Source organism: Haliotis cracherodii, unplaced genomic scaffold (assembly GCF_022045235.1).
Source record: "Haliotis cracherodii isolate W230 unplaced genomic scaffold, xgHalCrac1.p SCAF_17, whole genome shotgun sequence".
NCBI classification, from domain to species: Eukaryota; Metazoa; Mollusca; class Gastropoda; order Lepetellida; family Haliotidae; genus Haliotis; species Haliotis cracherodii.
In genome coordinates this window covers 21,832,890-21,856,608 of record NW_027266272.1, presented here as the reverse complement: position 1 = coordinate 21,856,608, position 23,719 = coordinate 21,832,890, and the positions used below count along the sequence as shown (strand labels likewise).

The 23,719-nt window shown below is 39.0% G+C and overlaps 1 protein-coding gene and 1 pseudogene across 1 annotated transcript in view; both read right to left on the bottom strand.

The window, feature by feature from the left end:
* LOC139464960 (transformer-2 protein homolog alpha-like) overlaps positions 1-23,719 on the bottom strand; it is a 98,707-nt gene that overhangs the window by 5,047 nt on the left and 69,941 nt on the right. The gene's annotated exons all lie outside the window — the stretch shown is intronic.
* Positions 18,549-20,481, bottom strand: LOC139464533 (uncharacterized; annotated as a pseudogene).

Below are 23,719 nucleotides of genomic sequence, written 5' to 3'. Positions count from 1 at the left end.
CATTGTGCTGAAGTTTGCCAAAGACCTGTACTGCCATATAATGTATAAAAAAATAAACAATAAAAAGGGAAACAAGGTATTTTATGAAGCCCTATTAAACCCTAAATTCATAAAACATAAGTGCTACAGTAAATGGGAAGATTTCTTGAAAAAACAGTAGACAGATACAGAGTGGACCAACTGTAACCTTATGGCAAAAAGATGTACACAAAGTTCTGAATTAAGATAGTTTCAGTTTAAAGTTGTACATAAGATTTTGAGTACTGACTGTTATTTATTTAAAATTGGATATGTTGAATTGCCAGTTTGCTCATTATGTAATGAATCATCTCAAATAATTACTCATGAGTTATGTAATTGTCACTATGCTGCTGATATATGGACGAAACTTTCAGATTGGATTGGATAATTTTAATAATTAACATACTGTTTGGATTTAAAGAGAAAAATAACAATTCACCCAATGCACTAATTATGATAACAAAATATATGCTGTACACATTTAATAGAAAAAAGTCAAACCAATCTTTTTACTTTCCAAAAAGAAATATTTCGATATTATGGAATTACAAAATGTATTGCATATTCAAATTGTAATTATGCAAGTTTCCATGTCTTCTGGTCTTCTCGTCATGTATTATTGAGAAACTCTGTATAACTACGATATATGATATGTCAATGCTACAAACATGCCAATAATGTCACAACAAATCCATGCACACTCTATGTATGATATTGAATGTAAAATATGATGGAAAATGGAATAAAAAAATAAAATAAAAAAATAAAATATTTTGGTCAAATAAAAAACACAAAAAACACGCTGCATCCGGACAATTCACCTCCGAAACCGCTTCGTCACGACGACGTTAACGGCAGCGACGGCACTGCGACACAGGATCAGTCGACAAACCGTGTACAGGAGATTACGAGCCCATGGTATCAGAGCACATCGACCCTAGCGAGTGTTGTTGACACCTCAACTGATATGGACAATAAGACTTGTGTGACTGGGCACGTGTTATGTTTTCCGATGAGACCAGATTCTGTCTCTTCAGGAGGCAGGTCTGCAATGTGTTGACAGAAGAGTTCGTGAACGTTTAGCGCCGAATTGCATTCATCAATTCTGGGCATCTGGAGGCGGAGGTATCGTTTTCCAGCACGACAATGCGACGCCGCATACGAATGGCGGATATTCAGGTTTTACCATGGCCGTCATGCTCCCCGGAAATATGAACCCATTGAACATTTATGGGACCAACTCGATCGCCTATTCAGAAGACGCCCAGTAGCTCTGGTCAACCGCCAGCAACGCACTCTGCTCTCCCCCCCCCCCCCCCCCCCCACGTCATCCGACGTTTGACGTCATCGGCCCGTCGACGTGTTCTGGCGTGCATTAATGCTCAAGGTGGACATACCCGACGTGACATTGTGATGAGTATTCTGACATTTTACGAACTTGCCTCGTCATGTGTGACTGTGACTTTCATTGTTGACCCCACGGGTCTTTGGGGGCCAGTCCGTCTACATGTTAAAGTTTGATTTGACCGTAAAATATGTGTACATTGTCGTCTATCATTATCCAATAAACCATTAAGTTATTCCCTCTTAAAGACAATATTTATTTAATAGAAGACTAAAACATTTCGAATAACAATTGCAAGGATATTTAGAGAAAAAGAAATTATTACTGAAACGCTCTTGAAGATGAATTATATCGTTTTTTACTAATATGTCTGTTGTATGCTGATAAAAACTGAAAACAAACCAGTTGAAATACAAGTTAGCATCTTGAAATTTCAACTTAGCATCTTGGAATTTCAACTTAGTATATTGAAATTTCAAAGAGAAAAAAAACCAAAAAAAACCAAATGGCTCTAAAAGGGTTTCGTGGTGTCCTCCTTACATGTGACAGCCGTGAACATGAACTGTGTAAACCATGATGGAATTACACAGATATAACTGAAAAGCGAGACAACTAATTTGCATTTATTACATACGGAAATGAAAAACTATAAACATCGTCTCACAAATGTTTCATGTAATTTATCAGCTGCAAATTCGAACCCTATGATGTCGAATTTCAGAGAGCAACCAGATGCAGCCGCAATAGCACTATTAACATCAGTATCAATATTTCTGTACTGTATGGTATTAACCTTTGCAAACCTACTTAAGTCTTTTTATGCAGAAAGTTTGTTAGTTAGCAAAACTGTTATATCTACAAGAGTACACAACTTTACAACATAACATGTTGCCTTTATGGAATTCATTTATAAAACATCGATAACGACAATAAAAGAAGAAGTTTATACACAACTGGTTCAATATAGTAAACTGAATTATACCAAGTAAAACTTGTTTCAGTGAACCCTACAACATGTTCATCATCTTCAGATAGACCGCCTCCGTGGTCTAGTGGTAGAGCGTCCGCCCGGAGAGCGGAAGGTCCGGTGTTCGATCCCCGGCCGCGTCATACCAACAGACGTTAAAAGATGGTACTTGTTGTTACCCTGTCTGGCGCTCGGCATGAAGGGGCCAAAACAAGGACTGAGTGGGGTATTCATGTTAAACTGCGGCATGGTATCTCAGTGAGGTAGCAATATTAATCGGCATCAGTCCGGAGTAGTACAAGAACACACACACACGTGCATGCACGTCGCTATATAAGTGCAATAATCTTGGACGCGACGTTATACCCAAGTTCACCCCACTTCATTTGCAGATAACCCCATATCCATCACGACAGCGTGGATCTACACAGTACCTTTAATTATACATTTACTCATAAAATACCAAAATTATCTCCGAACGTCAAATCGATATTTCACCTAATTTGAGTATACCTCAAGGGCACTATGGCTTTCAGACACAGCCCTGAGAAAGATCATGCCAATCATGCAAGGAAATACATAATACATAGACTATCTGTCTAGCCAAATTACATAATTTATGTATCATATCGATGGAGCGACAAAATTGACTATCACAGATGAAAATATGATCTTCACAGGTCACCAGACGAGATAAGCATGTTTTTTTACAAGAAAAGAAAAAAAATACCCTTTGTTTATCCCGTCCACTGTTAGTGGTTCTTGTTTGTTAGTGTGCTTAAAAATCAAATGTTTAAACAAGATAACTTTAAGCACAACCGCAATTTGACATTCTTATACAAGGTCAATATCTACACCTACCACATGATTGGAGGTATGGGATTACAACACCAGTATCACACTTTTGATAAGGATAGCGTGATCGGTGGGTCCGTCTGGTGATCAGCATAACGTGATGTTCATCCCCCATTTGTCAGATACGCTATTTGTCAGACAAGCTATTTGTCAGACACTCTATTTGTTAGACACCCTATTTGTCAGACACCATATTGGTCATACAACACCCTATTTATCAGACACCCTATTTGTCAGACCCGCTATTTGTCAGACACCCTATGTGTCAGACACCATATTTGTCAGAGATCCTATTTGTCAGACACCCTATGTGTCAGACACCCTATTTGTCAGACACCCTATTTGTCAGACACATACACTCTATTTGTCAGACACAGACACCCTATTTGTCAGACACCCTATTTGTCAGACCCGCTTTATTTGTCAGACACCCTATTTGTCAAAGATCCTATTTGTCAGACACCCTATGTGTCAGACACCCTATTTGTCAGACAAATACACCCTATTTGTCAGACACGCTATTTGTCAGACACGCTATTTGTCAGACACGCTATTTGTCAGACACTCTATTTGTTAGACACCCTATTTGTCAGACCCGCTATTTGTCAGACACCCTATGTGTCAGACACCATATTTGTCAGAGATCCTATTTGTCAGACACCCTATTTGTCAGACACATACACCCTATTTGTCAGACACAGACACCCTATTTGTCAGACACCCTATTTGTCAGACACCCTATTTGTCAGACACGCTAGTTTTGAGACACGCTATTTGTCAGACCCTCTATTTGTTAGACACCCTATTTTTAGACACCCTATTTGTCAGACACCCTATTTGTCAGACACTCTATTTGTCAGACACTCTATTTGTCAGACATCATATTTGTCAGACACCCTATTTGTCAGACACCCTATGTGTCAGACACCCTATTTGTTAGACACCCTATTTGTCAGACACAGACACCCTATTTGTCAGACACCCTATTTGTCAGACACCCTATTTGTCAGACACGCTATTTGTCAGACACCCTATTTGTCAGACACTCTATTAGTCAGACACTCTATTTGTCAGACACGCTATTTGTCAGACACTCTATTTGTCAGACACGCTATTTGTCAGACACCCTATGTGTCAGACACCCTGTTTGTCAGACACCCTATTTGTCAGACACAAACACCCTATTTTTTCAGACACGCTATTTGTCAGATGTTCTATTTGTCAGATGTTCTATTTGTCAGACGCTCTATTTGTCAGACACTCTATTTGTCAGACACTCTATTTGTCAAACAATCTATTTGTCAGACGCTCTATTTGTCAGACACGCTATTTGCCAGACACTCTATTTGTCAGACACTCTATTTGTCAGACACTCTATTTGTCAGACACCCTATTTGTCAGACACCCTATTTGTCAGACACAGACACCCTATTTGTCAGACATGCTATTTGTCAGACACGCTATTTGTCAGACACGCTATTTGTCAGACGCTCTATTTGTCAGACACTCTACTTGTCAAACACCCTATTTGTCAGACACCCTATGTGTCAGACACCCTATTTGTCAGACACTCTATTTGTCAGACAGCTTAAAACAACAGCTGTTATGGTTGAGGGCACATCAGGTATGTGATATATTCCCTGAAATCTGAATAGACTAGTGCTGTCGTCAACAGCTGTCTGACAAAAGAAAACAAAATTTATACAAATCAGAGTTTATTATTGATTTATTATTGCTTTATACTTTGGAATATATTGTTCAGTTAAAGGTGTTTTACATTATATACATGACGTATAATACATACCATATACACAATATGTTAGTATCATGATGGTTCCATATTGGTAAAAGGAACAGGCTGTATCTCCGCTTTGTCTAGAGCAAGCTTCGCCAGTGTGGCTGCTTTTTTATTTCCATGAATATCTACGTGAGACGTGTTTCTCTTGATACAATAGTTATGTTTTTTACCAAATCTGAAACAATTTCGGTTTGTAACGGATAAAAGACCCCTGTTAGTATTCGAATGGTTTAATTTGCCATACTGACTGACAGATCTCATAAAAAATCATGAACATGCCAAAATTTCAATTTACAAATCAATAGCGTGTGTGTCCACCTCTGGCTGCGATGCAAAAAGCACATCTTCGTCTCATGGAATGGACCAGGCGTCGCACAAAGTCCTGTGGGATATCTGTCCATAACTGCTGGAGCATGTTTCGAAGTTCCTGGAGTGTCTTTGGAACACGTGGTTGACGTCGAAGGCGCCGATCAATCTCATCCCACATGTGCTCAATTGGTGAGAGATCAGGGGAGCGAGCCGGCCAGGGGATGACATTCAAGTTGTTTTGTTGAAGAAAATCCTGAACAAGTCGAGCAATATGAGGCCGTGCGTTGTCATGTTGAAAGATAATGCCTGGGCCATGACGACGCAAAGACGGTAGAACAACAGGGCCGATGATCTCGTCACGGTAGCGCTGTCCATTAGATTACCCTCTACCACTATCAAACGGGTCCTCTGTCTTGCTGTCATCCCACCCCATACCATAACGCTGCCGCCCCCGAACCGATCTTCTTCCATGGCACAAGGATTGACGTAACGTTCACCTCGACGTCGGTACACACGAATCCGTTCATCGCTGTGGTGAAAACGAGACTCGTCAGTAAATAGAACTTATCCCCACTGCATGGCCGTCCAGCGTAGACGCTGTTTGCACCACTGTAGACATGCTTGACCGTGGTTTCCTGTCAAGATGGAACATATTGCGGGTCTTCTGGCGACAATCCCTTCACATCTGAGGCGACGACGTACGGTTTGTGAAGATATTCGTCGGAGGCCAGGGATGCTTCTTGCAGTCACTGTTGCTGGCTGGAATCGATTTCGTAGGTGTGTTGTTCGAATCCAGTTGTCTTGTCGGTTATTGATTACACGTGGCCTGCCACTCCGACGATGGTCTCTGTCCGAGGATGGTCCGTTGCCAACGTTGCCATAAACACCAAATGGTGTTTCTGTGGACGTTAAATTGTCTTGCAACATCACGTTGACTCGATCCTGCTTCAAGCATACCAATGGCTCACAGACACTCATTCTCGGACAGGCGTGGCATTTCGTAATGTTGAATAATTGCGTAATTTTGTTGTTTTTCTAAGTGGTTGTTGTCAGCACGATGATAAACAATGCATGTGGAATCAAGTTAACGCACATGTTTTTATACCTATTCTTGGATAATGAAATGCATGGGGATTGCATAAAAGTCCACTTTTGCATGGAATGCATACTTTTCTGTAGCAGTTGCGTTTTTGTGACTTTATTCCATACATGTACTACAATATTGAAAACCAAACTTTACTTGTTTGAAAAATACACTAAAATATTAGTGTCACAGGAACTTTTGTTGTTGAGTATATATTCGTATAGCATAGATGTTAATCAGGGTTTGAGATAGCCCAAATAATAGTCCGTGGAAGCAAAGCAGTACTTGGATTGAAACTGTGAAGATACCTTATTCATTATAGACTTATAGAGCTTGTAGGATCAACAGTTTTGTATACATTTGAATCTAAATCTGTTAATTATGTTTTTAGTAAACGTGACAAAGCCCTTTCCATATCCATCAGGGACCTTTGCAAAAAGCAGGGTCAGTTGTACGATTCCGACTATATCATGAGCGTATGTTCACCAATCACTATGAATAAGCTGAGCGTATCCTGCCCACCGGTGGCACTCGTCACAAACACATGCAAAGACAAGTCAATAGTTCATCAAATACATGGGAACATTTAGTACAAGTCAAAACAGGGAATTGCATCGCACATCATTTTTGTCACTGATGTGTCAAATTTGGAAATGTCTTCCGCATGTCTGCCATAAAACGTTCCGAAAGTTTTGCTTAGGCCGTGAATGTCGTAACCCTGATCAAACATTTCACATAAGTATGTTGAACTACGAAATATGTGCAATGATGAATTTCAATAGCAAGAGGGTACTGAAGGTACTGTCACTGAAGCACCAAACAAACAGCCGTTACGGCAAAACACATATACAATGCAAAATAAAACTCGCAAAATTGACATGGCACGAGTGGTGCCGACACAAATACAAAATTAATACCAAAAATGAATTGGTCATTTCTGCATAGATTGCAATTGATTTGTGTGGAAAGAATGACTTTCTGCAGAAATTTGGTGAAAAGATGGAAACATCGCAAAAACACAACCACGTGAGAGTCGTGCGCCGAAACACACCAACATGACATGCACGTGCGACGTCACTTGTTGGGCTGTAAAAACGTTACAATCATAATCTTAGAGCAAGTGAATAGCGAAGACATGCCCGACAGACGAAAGCCCAACGCAACAGCGCCGACTGCTTTCAGGCATGTAACGTAGCACCAAGCTCCATTAATGTGCACCAAATCTGTGCAACCATCAGACAAGTCAGACACACGGGACATCACGTGATCTTCACAGATCCGGTCGACCACGTATCACTACTAGAACACAGGACAGATTCGTACGGCTAAGTCATTTGCGTGAAAGACCCAACACGGCCATCGCTACAACTACGACAATACCAGGATTGCGTATGATATCAGCCCAGACAGCGAGGAACCGTTTACGCGCTGAAGGCATTGTCGCTAGACGACCCGTTCGTGGTGTCACTTTTAAGGACCTGCATCGTCGGCTGCGACGCTAGTGGTGCCAAGGTCACAGAGCATGGCCACAACTGCGATGGAAACGAGTTTGATTTAGTGACGAGTCGCGTTTTATGCTTCGCCGTGCGGGTGGTAGACGTGTTTATAGGTGTCGCGGGGAACGTTATGCACAACACTACACACAGGAAGTGGGCAGAATTGAAGGTGGTAGTGTGATGATGTGGGCAGCCATCTCCTACACTTGTAGAACAGATTTAGTGCAAGTTCTGTGAAATGTAACGGCATAAAGTAAGAGGAGATAGTTAGGCCACACGTCCTTCTCATTATGCAACAGGAGAACGTCGTTTTCCAATAGGACAACGCCCGACCTCACACGGCAAGACTGACAACAGACTTTTTCAGGAATCACAACATCCAGATGCTGCCATGCATCCAATGTCTCCAGCATAAAACCCAATCGAACATTAATGGGATGCACTGGATCAACGACAGCTAGCGCGTCAGCAACAACCACGGAACCTGCAGGCAGAGTGGGTGAACATTCCCCAGGCCACAATTCGGGATCTGATTGCTTCCATGGGACTTTAACGTTGGCCATACAAGATATTGAGAACAGGTGACCTTCACCTTGAAATCTACTGGTCCATGTGTGTCACATGGAACAGTCAATGACAATGAATATTGATGTGTGCCAATTAAGAAATATCGATTACTTCTGTTGATTATTTATATGATACATATACTAACGCGTTCACCAAAGTCCCTGTCATATAGCAGTTTCAAGTCATTTATCATTGCAGAGCAATACCTTTTCAGTGTTAGTCTTAGAAAATTTAGTGTAGCACCTCAAGATTCCGATGTTCATCACACGATCTTTTAATTGAAAAAGGTAGATATCAAAATATTCCGAGAGAAAATAGACTCTGTCCACTATGTGACCTAGGATTAATTGAGGGCAAGTATCACTTTTTACTAGTATGCCCGCATTATGATGAAGGAAGAAAAGTATATTTACGAAAATATTTTCATGTAAACCATTGTACATTTAAGTTTAAACTATTAATGACCACTAGCAACATTGAAACCATAAGAAATCTTTCTATGTACATATATCATGCTTTTATACAAAGAAAATCAAGTTTGGAAATTATATGATTGTACCAATTGCTCCTGTAATTGTGAGTGTACTATAGGCCTGTGGCCTCCTCAGTACGTTGAATAAAGAAATTGAAATTGAAATTGATACATATCATATGCATCTAAAATCACTTTTTGGTTTCTTTTTTTTCATTATTGCATATTACATATGCCTCTGGTGACCTTTACCCACAGAGAGCACTTAACTCAGAGCAGCAACCGGTATGGAACACAATGATGCCAAAACAACAAAACTGTTCGGAATGTTCTGATTGAATGTGTCAGTGACACACTGTCCCATTTAATCTCGATGGAGCATCAGTAGGATTTCCATTTTAAGCATAGGATTTCATCGTTTGACTGCAAGCGATATTCGAACACCTTTGTTAATGCTTCAGTACAGTTGAGAGTGCAATTAGCTGGAACGTTTCATTTCACCCTTATAAAGGATGAACATTTCCAACCCTCGTTTTCCAGTATTGCATGTTCCACTTATATGTATACAAAAGGAATGTTATTAGGAAACGGCGCTGCAACGTGAAACTGTTTTGTAACAGTACAGTGGAAAGCGTTTTATCAGAAGCTATATCAATATCACAAATCGGGGTATGTGTAAATGTTAACATCGTGAGTGTCCTATCTTTTGTATTTGCATCAAATGTCATGCTGCCACGATAAAAAGTGCATTATATTTTTGAATATGGTCAGTCTACGAAGTACTGATGGACAGTACTATGTTGAGAAATAAAATTCAATTAAGCTGGATGTCATCATGTACATCATGAAATCACTTGTGTTTGCCAAATATCCTTTCGTAACATGAAGGGTCTGATTGCATTAACTGAAAAGAGCTTGATAGTATGACACGTCACAAAATATATTTCATGTTTCTGAAAAGAAAAACTCAAAATCGGAGAAATGCCTTGTCAAACATATAAGGCATTTATATATTGTTGTCGTCCATATGTAACACAAGGTAATTGAATTTAGAGCCATCGAAATAAGCAATCATTTGACTGTTTGAATATTCAAATGGTAAAAAGGACAATTTGTCGTTCACATCGGGTCTAAAAGATATCATCAGATTCTAAATAACACAGGACACACGCTGATGACACTAAATAACTATCTCTTATTCAGAATATGCTATTTTGTTGATGTTTCGTTGAATCATTGACCGAAATTGACAATTAAATTTATTCCTTGGTCAACAAGATATAGAGAGTGTAATATTTCGTATGTCTAAAGACGAAAACAAAATCCTCAAGTAGGAACATATTCATATTCTATGAGGAACTGAATCTATCACTTTGGCTTACACAATGCAAAAAAACCCAGAACATCTTCCCGAGGAATCGCGTAACAAACTGGAGATCCGGTTCGTAAACAACGTGAATTTCAACGTGCAGATTTCGGCCAACTGGGCGTCGACATATATTTTGCACATATCTTCTTACGTTTTAAAGCAAGGTGCTCAAGTGATATGATGCACTTCGCGAGGTAAGACACGTTCTACTACAATATAAATATTGATTATCGATCAGATCGTCTTGACTGGGCGCCGCCATTTTGTTTGAAGCAAATGCAAGTGATATGACATGTACAGGTTGATTCTGATTGGTCAAGAGGAGGGACATATATATAACTGGAAATACCCACTGGTGGCACTATAATTGCGCCTGGAAATTCCAGCCTAGTTCGGCAAGGGTGAAAACAGGACTTTTATAGTCAGTTAACGCCCTTGCCTCGGGAAGATGCAAACAAAATTACATTATTCATTATGTCTTACTGTAACTTGTGTTTATGCCTTAACAAGTCGCGGACATAGCTTTATTGCCAAACACCCAAACGTTGCCCTAATATACCAAGTCCTGTTTAAGGTTTTCTTTTTACCAACAGTATAAAAAATGTTGCTGTGGTAAGTCGTTCAATATTCTGTCCACTGAATACTAAAAAATAAGTGGATTGTACACACGTTTATTCATTGTTCTTCAACCAGGAAGCAATGGGTATTTTTTAAATAAAAATCATGATACTTTCTTTTTAAGATACTGTTGGGAAATAATTGTTATCGAATATAAAATTACAAATGTTGTAGAATCATTTTAACATTTTCCTTATATTTCGAAATTGGAGATATTTACTATGTGCTTCTGAAAAAGAACTTTGAGTGTTTTCTGCGATTCCACGATTCTTGAGTGCAGGTGGCATATATATTTACATCATCATTGTGTGATAGAGGTAAAATATAGAAATCATAGAAGATTTGTTTGTTTTAATTTTTGGCTAAACCTTCTCCATAATCACCAGTCACTGAAGGGATGGTGTAAATCCCGCTGGGGTCCATGCAGGTAGCAAAGGTACTGTAAGTCCCCATGGTCCCCGGTATGGTGGCCTAGCTTTAGTTGCTGGTGATATATAGCCCAATGTTATACATTGTTTCGTTATGAATAGTCACATTATATGCTTTACACTAGTTTTAAACTTATATCTGTGATAATCTAGTTCTTATACTGACCTTTGTTGACAGGTTTTTATTCTACATTTATTTTATTTAGTCAGGATATGGCTGAAGTATTGCCGATGTGACTTTAGATATTAACTCACTCACAAACTAAAACATAGAACCTTCTCTTCATTGCAACATTGTTATAACTTTCAATAATATATAAAAATTAATATGCATTTATATGAAATTATTACTAAATTGCTACGAACACTGTTTCCTTTACATGTTGTGTTCTCGTTGTCAAGAACCTATATCAACTTTAGCACTGCCTCGTGCTGGTCTACTATCTCATTTTTAGAAGGCAAAAGTCTCATAGGACATATATGGACTATTTCACAGACTTGATGTCTCACGGGACGGGGGAATAGAGTTTATATAAAAGTGGCTCTCGTAGATTGGATATGACGCGTCATAATTCACATTACCGTAAGAAATGCTACTCTCTGTCTGCGATGTGTATCATTCTATTCAGGTCCATACTTTCATCTGTATCTTGTACCGTAAAACATCTACAAAATGTCATCTAACTAAGTTCGGGACAATGGGGAAGTTTATTTTAATATCCTAGTGCAAAATATACTAGGTGAACCAGCAATAGTTATAGTATGAACTGGTTTCTGTAACAAGGGATTTCGATAAAGCGTAAGGTGTGGAAGGGGAGGTGTGGTGAAATGGGGTTGAACGTCGCGCTCAAGACTATTGCATTTATATACGACGTGCATGCACGTGTGTGTGTGTGTGTGTGTGTGTGTGTGTGTGTGCCTGCGCGTGCGTGTCGCAGCATGTACTAGTCCCAACTAATGCCTATTTTATAATGCCAGCCCACTGAGATACCTTGCTGCAGTTTAGCGTGAATACTCACTCAGACACAGTATACTGACTCAGTGTCGACCAGTTCTTGTAAATCCCCGTAATGCCGAGCGCCAGGCAGGGTAACAACAAGTACAAATTTGAACGTCTTTTAGTATGACGGGGCCGGGGATCGAACCCCGACCTTTTGCTCTCTATGAATACTCTCTACCCACTGGAAAACAGGTCAGTGGTATTAGAACCGTGACGATCAGGGTGTGAGTGAGTGTGTGAGTTTGGTTTTACGCCGCTTTTAGCAATATTCCAGCAATATCACGGCGGGGGACACCAGAAATTGGCTTCACACATTGTACCCATGTCGGGAATCGAACCCGGGTCTTCGGTGTGACAAGCGAACGCTTTAACCACTAGGCTACCCGACCGCCCTCAAAGCCTCCCAGGTCCGCGTGTCTCGTATAAAACCCGAAATCATGCGTCTTTCCACTACAAGGCAACATTATAAGCCCAACTCTAGATCTGTTTCACACCATGATCAATGATCTATTTGACAATGTCCACTTTCCTACTCAAGTTCTAAATTCGCTGATGACGGAGCAATATGGGTGATACACAGAGATATTTCACAATGAACACTTTGGACGGTGTAGAGCAATGGTGCAATAAATGGGGGTTCACTCTTTCAAGTGAAAAACTGAGGGAGTTCTAATGAAACGCAGGGGGGAAGATGCTATGATCCCACGTCTCTCCATGAAAAGGCAAACCAATCAAATTCGAAACATCTGCAAAATTTCTAAGGGTGATCCTAGATCAACACCTGAGCAAACATACAGAATACATGTATGTGGAAAACAGATGTCATAAAGCCCTGAAGGTATTGCGGGCAATTTCAGGCACATCTCGGGGTACCTCTATGAACACTCAGCTGGACCTCTACAAATTAGTACTTATTAGATCAAAAACAGACTGTGGTTGTGAGGCGGCCTTCACTCAGCATCAACTACAGTCTTGTGCCGCGTCGACAGGACATAATACTAAGCCATAATGCTAAACACGGGTGCTGCAAATGGCACTTCACTAGAAGCACTACAAGTAGTAAAAGTAGAACTCCCAATGAAACTAAGAACAGAGCAGGCAGTATTATCGTTCTTGGGGCGAACATCGAACCTCTTTGTGAAATATATATGGCAAGACAAAAGAAAGCATCTTCCCGAGGCAAGAGAGTTAACTGACTTTAAAAGTCCAGTTTTTACCCTTGCCGAACTAGGCTGGAATTCCTGGGCTCGATTGTAGCGCCACCAGTGGTTATTACGAGTTATGTCCCTTCTATGCCTCTTCTATGGGCCAATCAGATTCCACCTCTCGTATCACTTGCAATTGCTTCAATCAAAATGACGGGGCCCAGTCAAGACGATCTGATCGATAATCAAGATCTATATTGTGATAAAACGGATCTTACATCGCAAAGTGTATCAAATCACGTGAACACCTTTATTAAAAACATGAAAGGATTAGAAAAATATCTGTAGACAACGAGTTGGCGGTGCACATGTTTTGCAAATCCTGCAGTCGACGGAAACCTGCATGACAGTTCACAAACCGGATTTCGATTTCGTTGCGCGATTTTGATTGGCCTATGCAGAGACTCGTTAGTCCAACCAAACTGTAACTCTATAATACAAGCCTAATTCGTCAAGGGTGGAAAATAGACTTTTGTAGTCAGTTAACTCCCTTGCCTTGGGAAGATACCAGGAAGACACTATAAAGGGTTAAACCCTCCCTGGACTCCCGAACTTCTAAAGTTGACACTGCTGTAATATTAGAAGTAAAAAAAACAAAGAACACCCAAACCTACTATAATCAGTAGCTATCACTAAAATTCAAACTACCTGAGACAGCTGGGCCAGTATATACACTGATGCATTCAAGAATCCTATCAACGACTGAATCCATGTCCATAGCTCCAAACCTCCAGCACATTCGGCATGATGGTCAGTCAGTGTTCACTGCTGAACTGGAGGCAATTCTTCATGCACTTGAAGTCATTCCGGAACTACCGGAAGCAAAGGCAGTCATCCTATGAGACTTGCTAAGTGCACTTCAACCCATTAGCGGCAGAAACTCAAACTCGAGAAGGAACACAGTCAATAAAATCGGCAGATGACTATACAAAATTCAACCAAAAATCAACCAAAAGCCATTCTCATACTCAAACGAAAGGAAAGTTGAAGTAGCCATCTCACGCCTCTGACTCAGTCAAAAAAGCATCATGACAAGGTATGCCCAACTTGCAATCCACCTGAATCCATTGCTCACCTGTTACTCGCGTGTCACTGGAATGTCATGATCAAGACCACGCCCCAGCCCGGGGATCCTAACCATCTGGATGTTTTTTTTCTGACGCACATTTTTCCGAAGATTTGAAAAGTGAAGGTAGTGAGAGAATTGCGTTCAGGCGGCACTGCATCTACCTCTGGCTATAAAATTACGCAGATGTGGGGAATATTAAATTTCCTATTTGATGGTGTAAATGTTACTGCAGATATTAAACCGGTTTTAAAAAAAGACACTTCTAAGCGTTGTCCGAGAATATATTTTGCGTTGAAAAACAGTAAATTCCTCCACTTTTTATCTTACACCGATAAAAGTACTGCGCGACGATTTTATTTATTTAGAAGCTTTACGGAAACTGTGAACGAACAAAATACTGCCTAATATCTGGACGACATAACTACATATCAAATGGAGTTATATGCGTATGTATAACGACATACATTCACTGCCAAAAATAGCATGCCGTAAATGACGAAAACTGATTTTTCTCTAAGACGTCAAAAGGCGATAGAGAGGTTACACACGAACAAAGAAAAGGGGACATAACTCCGCTATGCTTAGCCCTAGTTTATTGTAACTCACGTCACTTGGTGAGAATTAGCTGTGGGTAAGGGCAATATATTTTCGTGGTGTTTTGTTCATGAGAGACCAAACTATTCCAACACAAATATCGATATTGAAATTGTATACGTTTAGTTATAAAACCCCCCATAAAAAATTATGAAATCGTACTTCATAAAAAAGAGGTAATAGAGAAATGGATGGCCCTATTTAACCTATATAACTTAGTCCTTCATTCTCCTGATTGTGTAAGTGTAATTTGACTAATGTTGCACCATTATCAATGGAGCACCAGCCTTATCATCAAATGTAATGAAATACCCAACAAAACACACCATTCCTTTTGACGTCATGACTGGTTTTATGTCTTTGATAACGTCGGAAAAAGGTGATTATTTTTTTATTGGCATTGCCTTTCGTATTTCCAATAATAATTGGATCCATATTTCTGTATCATGTGACCAGTGAGTATCAACCGCGTTACGGTATGGTCGCCTGGTTTTATCAACATTCAAACAAAATCCTTGGATTATTTCTTCTAAATGTTTTTTAATTGGTATTCTATATACCAAACTGTCAAGGTACATTAATATACATCAATGTGGTATCATATTTCAGACGTGGGTAAAACAGCCTGGCATTTTATGTAAGTATAAATTGGAAAAGTGATTTTATACTTTTATGTGTCCTTACATAAGATCCTCGTGATAGTGAACAAGCTACATAATATTGTTTACAAGCTCTGTTGCAAAAGAAACATATTGCTTAAACAGGGTTTCTGTACTTGTAAGCAGCAGAATGTCTGAGACATAATTAGAAGTCCCGTGAAGATCTGGGGTCGAATAGGTCTTCAGGCACCCATACTTGCCATAAAAGGTGACTATACTTGTCGTAGGAGGCGACTAATTGAATCTGGTGGTCAGGCTCGCTGACTTCGTTGATGCATATCATCGCATTCCAATTGTGTGGATGCTGATTGTGGCGTTAAACAACCGACGAACACGCAACGTAATTAGAAACCCGGTCACACGTAATGCGCTGTCGTGTGACTGCATTTCTGTTCCATCACTTGATTGGCTCAACTAAATATGCCAAAATCGCGTTCTTGTATCAATACAATGTAGACGTTTGGCCTGACTCTTAATCTTAAAGACACGCCCCATTTTTTCTGTACTAGATATTCCCAAACTGCATAACAATTCTTATAAAGAAAGGTATATTCCTGGGTCCAGCAAATGTAACACAAGTCCCTATCTCTAAGATTAACCATAATCCTCAATACATGGAATTTCTTTATAAGTGACATATCAAATAACACCACATATAAGGCCAGTATTTTAAGCCGAGGAATAAATCTGCCAAAACCATCCATCAGTATTATCGACTTTTAACTTGGCTCTAAAATGTCCATTCGTCATGTGTACTGGATTCCAAAGCTTCATAATAATACCTTCAAAGAGAGATTTTGCTGGATCCAGCAAATGTACTGTCAAATCCCTATCTCAAAGACTGACCATTTATTCCCAGCAAGTATTTGACACAAGTGGAATTAATACCATGTGGATTCTCAAAAACTCAAAGGATTTGCTGGACATTTTACAATCTCAGAAAAGAACCAGGTTCAATTCTATCAAAACAGTTGATTTTTCTACTTTGTACATCACTTTCCCACATGTCAAACCAAAGGGAAAACTTCATTCTTTGATCCATGGACCTTTGTTACAAAACGTGGTGACCATAGATAAAGTGGCATATCTATCTTCAGAGGTTCAGGTCAATAAATCAATATTTGAAATTCTGGACCAGCTATGTAACATTCGGGGTAAGACATTTAAGCAAGAAGTAGGCATCCCCATGGACGCTAATTGTGCTCCCCTTGCGGATCTGTTTCTTTATGCTTATGAAACAAAATTTCAGATCTCATGGGCAAAGTCAACACAAGGTAATTTGGCTAAGAATTTTAACTTAAGCTTCGGGTATATCGCTGATCTGATATTGTTAAATAGCCATCAAATAGCCAATTCCCTTCCACTGATTTACACGCCTGAACTAGAAAACAGGAGACCGCTTCATCTGTTTCATATTCAGATCTATGATTAAACATTCAAAGTCCCAAACACTCTCTGCAAGACTGTATGACAAGAGGGATGACTTCAACATCCCAATAGTCAACTTTCCCTTTGTTATAATATTCCTACAGCTCCTGCCCTTGATGTTAACATTTCACAACTTTTGAAATCAAGCGAGCATGCCCTTTCCACCAAGATTCAAAGAGCGTCGCACAACACCTGCTCAAAAGGGATATATAATGTGTGTTGTGCCGTAACGGCTGCTTGTATGGTGCTCCAGTGACATGGTCCTATCTTCCTACTTTCGACACTCATCAATGCACATGTTCCCAATTCAACATCCTTATGTAAAAACATCGATCACGATTACAAGATTCAAGGCCTCAGTAAAACTTTCAAATAGGTTTATGGTAGACACGTGGGGACATTTCCAAATTTGACGTACCTGTGACAAAAATGATGTCCAATCTTTATTTTGCCGTGAACATGCTCCCGTGATTTATGCAGGTGAACATGCCTTTGCATGACTTTGTGACGGGTGCCACTTTTTTTTTCTTTTTCCTTGTTGTTTTGTGGTGTGTTTTTGTTGTTGTTTTTTTGTTGGTGTTTTTTTTGTTGGTGTTTTTATTTTATTTTTATATTTTTTATTTTTTTTATGTTTTTATTTATTTATTTATTATTTTATTTTATTTTATTTTATTTTATTTTATTTTATTTTATTTTATTTTATTTTATTTTATTTTATTTTATTTTATTTTATTTTATTTTATTTATTTTTTATTTTTTGGGGGGGGCAGGATACGCTAACCTTTTTGCGAACACCTGGTATCATGACTATCTGATAGTGATTCATAAACACATGCTCATGATAAAGTCGGAATCGTTTTTTGCAGATATTTCTCATGAATATGGAAAGGGTTTAGTCACTTGTATTCAATATTGATATTCACAGGAAGTACTTCAGACCAGTAGAATTATAGGAGGTACAATCGAAGATCTCGAATAGCATCTTCATTCACGCCAACAAGATATGGTTGGATGTCAGCATATCCTGCACTAAGAGAATATAAATGGATGATAATTACGTTTCATCCAGGCTTCAGTTAAATATTTGGTTCATCTATCATATATACATTCTTTAAATTCGTGGCGATGAGATGAGGTGAAACTTAATGAGATAAGGTTCTCAATATGCATGAACCGATCTGTACCATTCCGCTAGGTACTGTTTGTCTTGCTGTAGTCTGTCTAATCTGTTTATTCAGTACATGAGTGGGCCAGCGGCCCATAGTACAATTCGGTTCACCAGACATGTATAAAAATACAACTGTGTACACCTAAATACACAACAGCAAGGCATTCATAGATAAAGAATATTACTTCTGCAAAAATGAATTCCTTAACTTAAAAGCGTGGTAAATATAACAAGCCAGACTTCTAATTGTTGACTGATGCAGAGACGACATAAGTATGTAAAATTGTTCTATTGATGGATTTGCATAATATTTTTGAGGAATATATGTCACTCGGAGAGCATAATATTTTTCACAAACCAATACAAAATGGTATTCAGACTCAACATAGCCTGTTTTACAAACCATACATAACCTTCGCTGTCTTGGGATACCAAAATATCTCCCGGTTTCTATGTGGAGCGAGTGGGAGCTAGCTCTAAAACGTGCCAGTGCAACGCGAAACTTATTGATTGTAATAGCCGATAAATAAAATTCCCTGCTAAACCTAAATTTATAACAAAGATATGATGAATACTTGGGGCTATTGGTCAAAGCAAAATGCCAATCTTGTTCATAAGAGCATTTTAATCTTTGTATGAACTCATCAATAAATGAAATAGAAATAACAAGATGCTGATTTTCCCATACGTAGCCAAAGCCATAGGCGTACAAAAGTAATTTAACTCTAGAGGCCCAATTAGTCTTACCTGCTATGGCCTGCTGCACAAGCATATTGTAACTTTTTCGTGGATAACGCGAATCGGGCATCTTTAAAATCTTACACCAATAATTCAAGCATCTTTTGAAAGCATAGATATACAAAGGGTATCTCCCACACTCTCCACGCACAACATGATTGGAAGTTGCTGACTTAACTCCTAAAATACGTTTACAAGCAAGTGTATGAACAACTTCAATCTCCTCGCAAAACGATAAAGATAAACCCCAAACTTCTGCACCGTAAAGAAGTACTGGCACAACTTTAGCATCAAAAATTTTAAAGAAAATATTCATAGGAGTAGGTTTAATTAGCTGTAGGGACTTCAAAAGCTTAAACAAAACCTTTTTAGCTTGATTAACAACATTAGATATATGTGCACTCCAAGATAGATTTCGAAAAAATAATACACCAAGGTATTTATATGTAGTTACACATTCCAACAATTTTCCATCGTAAACCCATTTTTCATATTTTGAAAGAACACTCCCATTTTTAAAAAACTACTACTTTAGTTTTATCAATATTGACTGTTAATGAATAATCTTTACAATAACATTCTAACACATTGATTCTTTTCTGGAGACCATAAACAGTATCTGCTATGAGAATGACATCATCTGCGAAAAGTAATAAAAACAATTGAACTACATCTGGATGAAATTGGATACCATGTGCGCAACTGGATTCAATATCTATGGCAAGATCATTTATGAACAAGGCAAACAAAATGGGACTAAGGACACATCCTTGACGAACTCCCTTACTGCAGCTAAACATATCAGAAAATAAGTTATTGTATTTGACCAATGCCAAATCTTGTTTATAAATTGACTGTATACAACAGAACATTTTCGGAGAAATACCATTTTTGTATAGTACCATACGCAATTTGGATCTATCTATGGAATCAAAGGCTTTGGCAAAATCAACAAACAAGGCATAAATCACACCTCGTTTCTTAGCCAAATATTTCTCTATTACTGAATATAAAACAAAAATATTATCAGTTGTGGAATATCCACTCCTAAAACCAGCCTGAGACTCTACTAGTCTATCATAGGATTCCGACCAAAACTGGAGTCTTCTGTTTAAAATAGAAATATAAAGTTTACTGAATACACTTAAGATAGTGATACCCCTATAATTAGTGGGAGAATTGGCATCGCCTTTCTTATATATAGGAACAATGTGGCCAACAGCCCAAGATGAGGGAAAATATGCAGAATCAAATATAGCATTAAAGAAGAATGTCAAAAAAGGAACCAGAACATCAGGGGAAGACTTAAACATTTCTGCTATCAGTCCATCATCTCCCGCAGCTTTATTATTTTTCAATCCTGTAATCGCATCAAGCACTTCATCCTGTGAAATAGGGGAATCAAGAATACTCTGAGTTGTTTCGTCAAAATTAACATCGTCAAAAACTAAATTCTCCTCAACCTCTGAAGAAGAGTATTCACCAAATAAGTTCTTAAAGTGCTGATACCAATCTCCTAGTTCTATATTAGGAGAGCGTCTCCTTCCCTCACCAGAGAGTAGCTTCAATTGTGACCAAAATATTTTGCTGTTGTGTATGCCTGTCACCATATTACTAAGAATTTTATCTTGGTAGGCTTTTCTTTTGTTATGGAGTATATTTGTATATTTATTTCTTGCATGTAGATAGTTTGAAAGTGCCAAATGATCCCCAAGTAGTCTATAAACTTTAAGCAGTCTTTGCTTTTCAAATCTAAGAAATTCACACTCTTTATCAAACCAAGGTTGCTTATCGACTAACCAAGCAGATGGGCAAAACTTACGCATACATTCTGCTGCATTACCTAATAAATCTGAGAATAAAGTTACAGCATCATCAAATTTTCCAGATAAAATATGTTCATTACACTGATCAAACACTGAAGCTTACTTGTCAGAAAGTAATACATCTCTAAATGTTGACACTTTATCTTCATTCCACACATAACGGGAGTTGTCACGCACATCTCTTGCATTACATAAGCTAGCCCCCACAGAAGCCATATCACGTGACACAAATGAACACGCAACAGGCAGATGATCTGAATCTGACCTAGATAGGACATCGAAGCGGTCACATGATGTCAACAAGTCAGGGCCTGTTATGATATAATCAACAACACTCTGTCCAATATGACTTATAAATGTAAAGTCTCCTTTCCCAGCGTCCGAACCACATCGGCCATTACAAATATATAAATTTAAAGCACTACAAACATTCAATAGCACTTTACCAAAATTATTAACTTTTGAATCACACGAATGTCTCTTAATATCAATATTATCATAAATGTCCGAAAAATCATCAATCCCAAGCCTTTCGGCAATGTCACATTCAATTCCGTCGGGATCTGTGCCAGTTCTAGATTTAAGGTCGCCACCAATCAAAATACTACAGTCTCCAAATCTTTGTAACACGTCAAGTAGTGATTCAAAGAATAAACTTATACCACACTTCGTTGTAGCCGATTTATACCAGGTTGAGCCCTCAGGATGGACATATACACAAGCTACAATGGTGTGTCATGAATGTGGCATAGAGTATTCTTCTTGTGCCTCTTTCGACTGCGCAGCTTTACCATAAAGACTTTGTACATGTTGATCGCTTAGCCTCATTAACGTGCAATCTGGGCATTATTGAAAGATGTTTCGTCACATTTGGCAGTCATCACCTGATCCGGTATATGTTTCGCTGATTTATAGACGGGATTGTTTCAGAATGAATAAATTCCCAGTGATAGCAATGTATTTGATAGGTAAGAGCGATATTATGAATAAATAATGGGATTGACGTTATTGTCCATCCGATAATCAGATCACTCTTGATGACCATGTATCATTTACAAGGTAATCAAGGAAAAAATAGGTCTCGAGTGCCATACCCACTAGCAATAATAGTGAACCGCGATAGGCATCTGTCCGAAGAGCGGAAAGTCGGAAGTTCGATCACCGACCGCGTCTCGCTAAAATTACGTTTAAAGGTGGAACTTGATGTTACCCTGCCTGCGTCCTGGCATTAAGGGGATAAATAAAGGACTGGCTGGCTAGATGTCAGTATTCTGTGTTTGAGTTTGTTTCTATAAAATGGGTTAGCGCCTTTAAACAGGCATTGTCTGGGTGAGTGAGTTGAGATATTGTGGGGAAGTCATACACGTCTTTCGATACTTGTTTGTGTTTCAAATTCACCCTGTGATATTAACTGATCTCAACTGAAAGCGACAAGCATCCACAGTATTCTGCAGTACATTCGAGCCAATTATGGTACTGGAGACATTGTGATTTTTAATAACGATCATATATCGTTATCCGAAACAGATTTAAACAGAAAAGCGGGACACGGGTGGCCCAGTCGTCTAAGGCGGCCGCGATTTGCTGTACAGAGTTGTGTCCCTTGGGCACGCCAGAAACTTGTGATTGTGGGTTTGAATCCCGATTCGCCCCGATTATGTTTCTAGGTTTGTCAGCACCATACCCCTGCTTGTGGGTTTCACCGAAGTGGTTAACGTCTAAGACCTGCATCACTTAAGGCTTTCCTCCCACATTAAGCTGACACGCCGTGATATAAATGGAATACTGTTAAAAGCGGCGTTAAACATAACTGACTCACTCACTCCCTAAACAGAAAAGCAGACACGAACACAGTATGTGGGCTTTTAGAAATCATGTTTCGTACACAGAGTGAAACACAGCATTCACTGTTTTTAGATGAAAGAAACCAGAATATTATTACTTCTTCCTAGGGTGACATTTGATTCAAATAGATAACTGGTATGACACTCACGATGTTAACATTTACACCTTTCCCCGGCATGTTTCTCATCTGCGTAGCTTCTGATAAAGTAGGGGCAGTCGGGTAGCCTGGTGGTTAAAGCGGTCGCTCGTCACACCGAAGACCCGGGTTCGATTCCCGACCGGGGTACAATGTGTGAAGCCCTTTTCTGGAGTCACCCGCCGTGTTATTGCTGGAATATTGTATACGCGGCGTAAAACCATACTCACTCACTCTGATAAAGTGTCAGATAATGAAAAATGACCAGCTGTCTTGTAGCCTTATAGATTCATGTTGGTTATAGTTTCTGTTTTCCAAATCTATTTTATTTCACTTGACAAATCAGGGTTTTTCGAATGGTTTTATGCATTTGCATGGTTGGGCGAGGTATACTCATGGTGAACCTCTTATTCTCATCTATTTATCCTGAAAAATACATGATGTTGTTCTAATATGATCACACAAAGCCATTCTAGAATTATAGCTGCGGACTACGGAGAGAATCTCACCCTCGTGTGTTTTTATATCAAATATAGCAACACACGTCGACAAAAGTTTGAAACTCCAAGTGTTGATATATTTGATATCAAAAGAAGGGAGGAGGAGATTCTATTTATCATACATCAACATAAGCATCATACTTGCAACTTGTTCAGCTTCTCATTAGTAATAAACATTGTCCTGTGTTTAAGCAGAAATAAGCAGTGTCCTGTGTATAAACA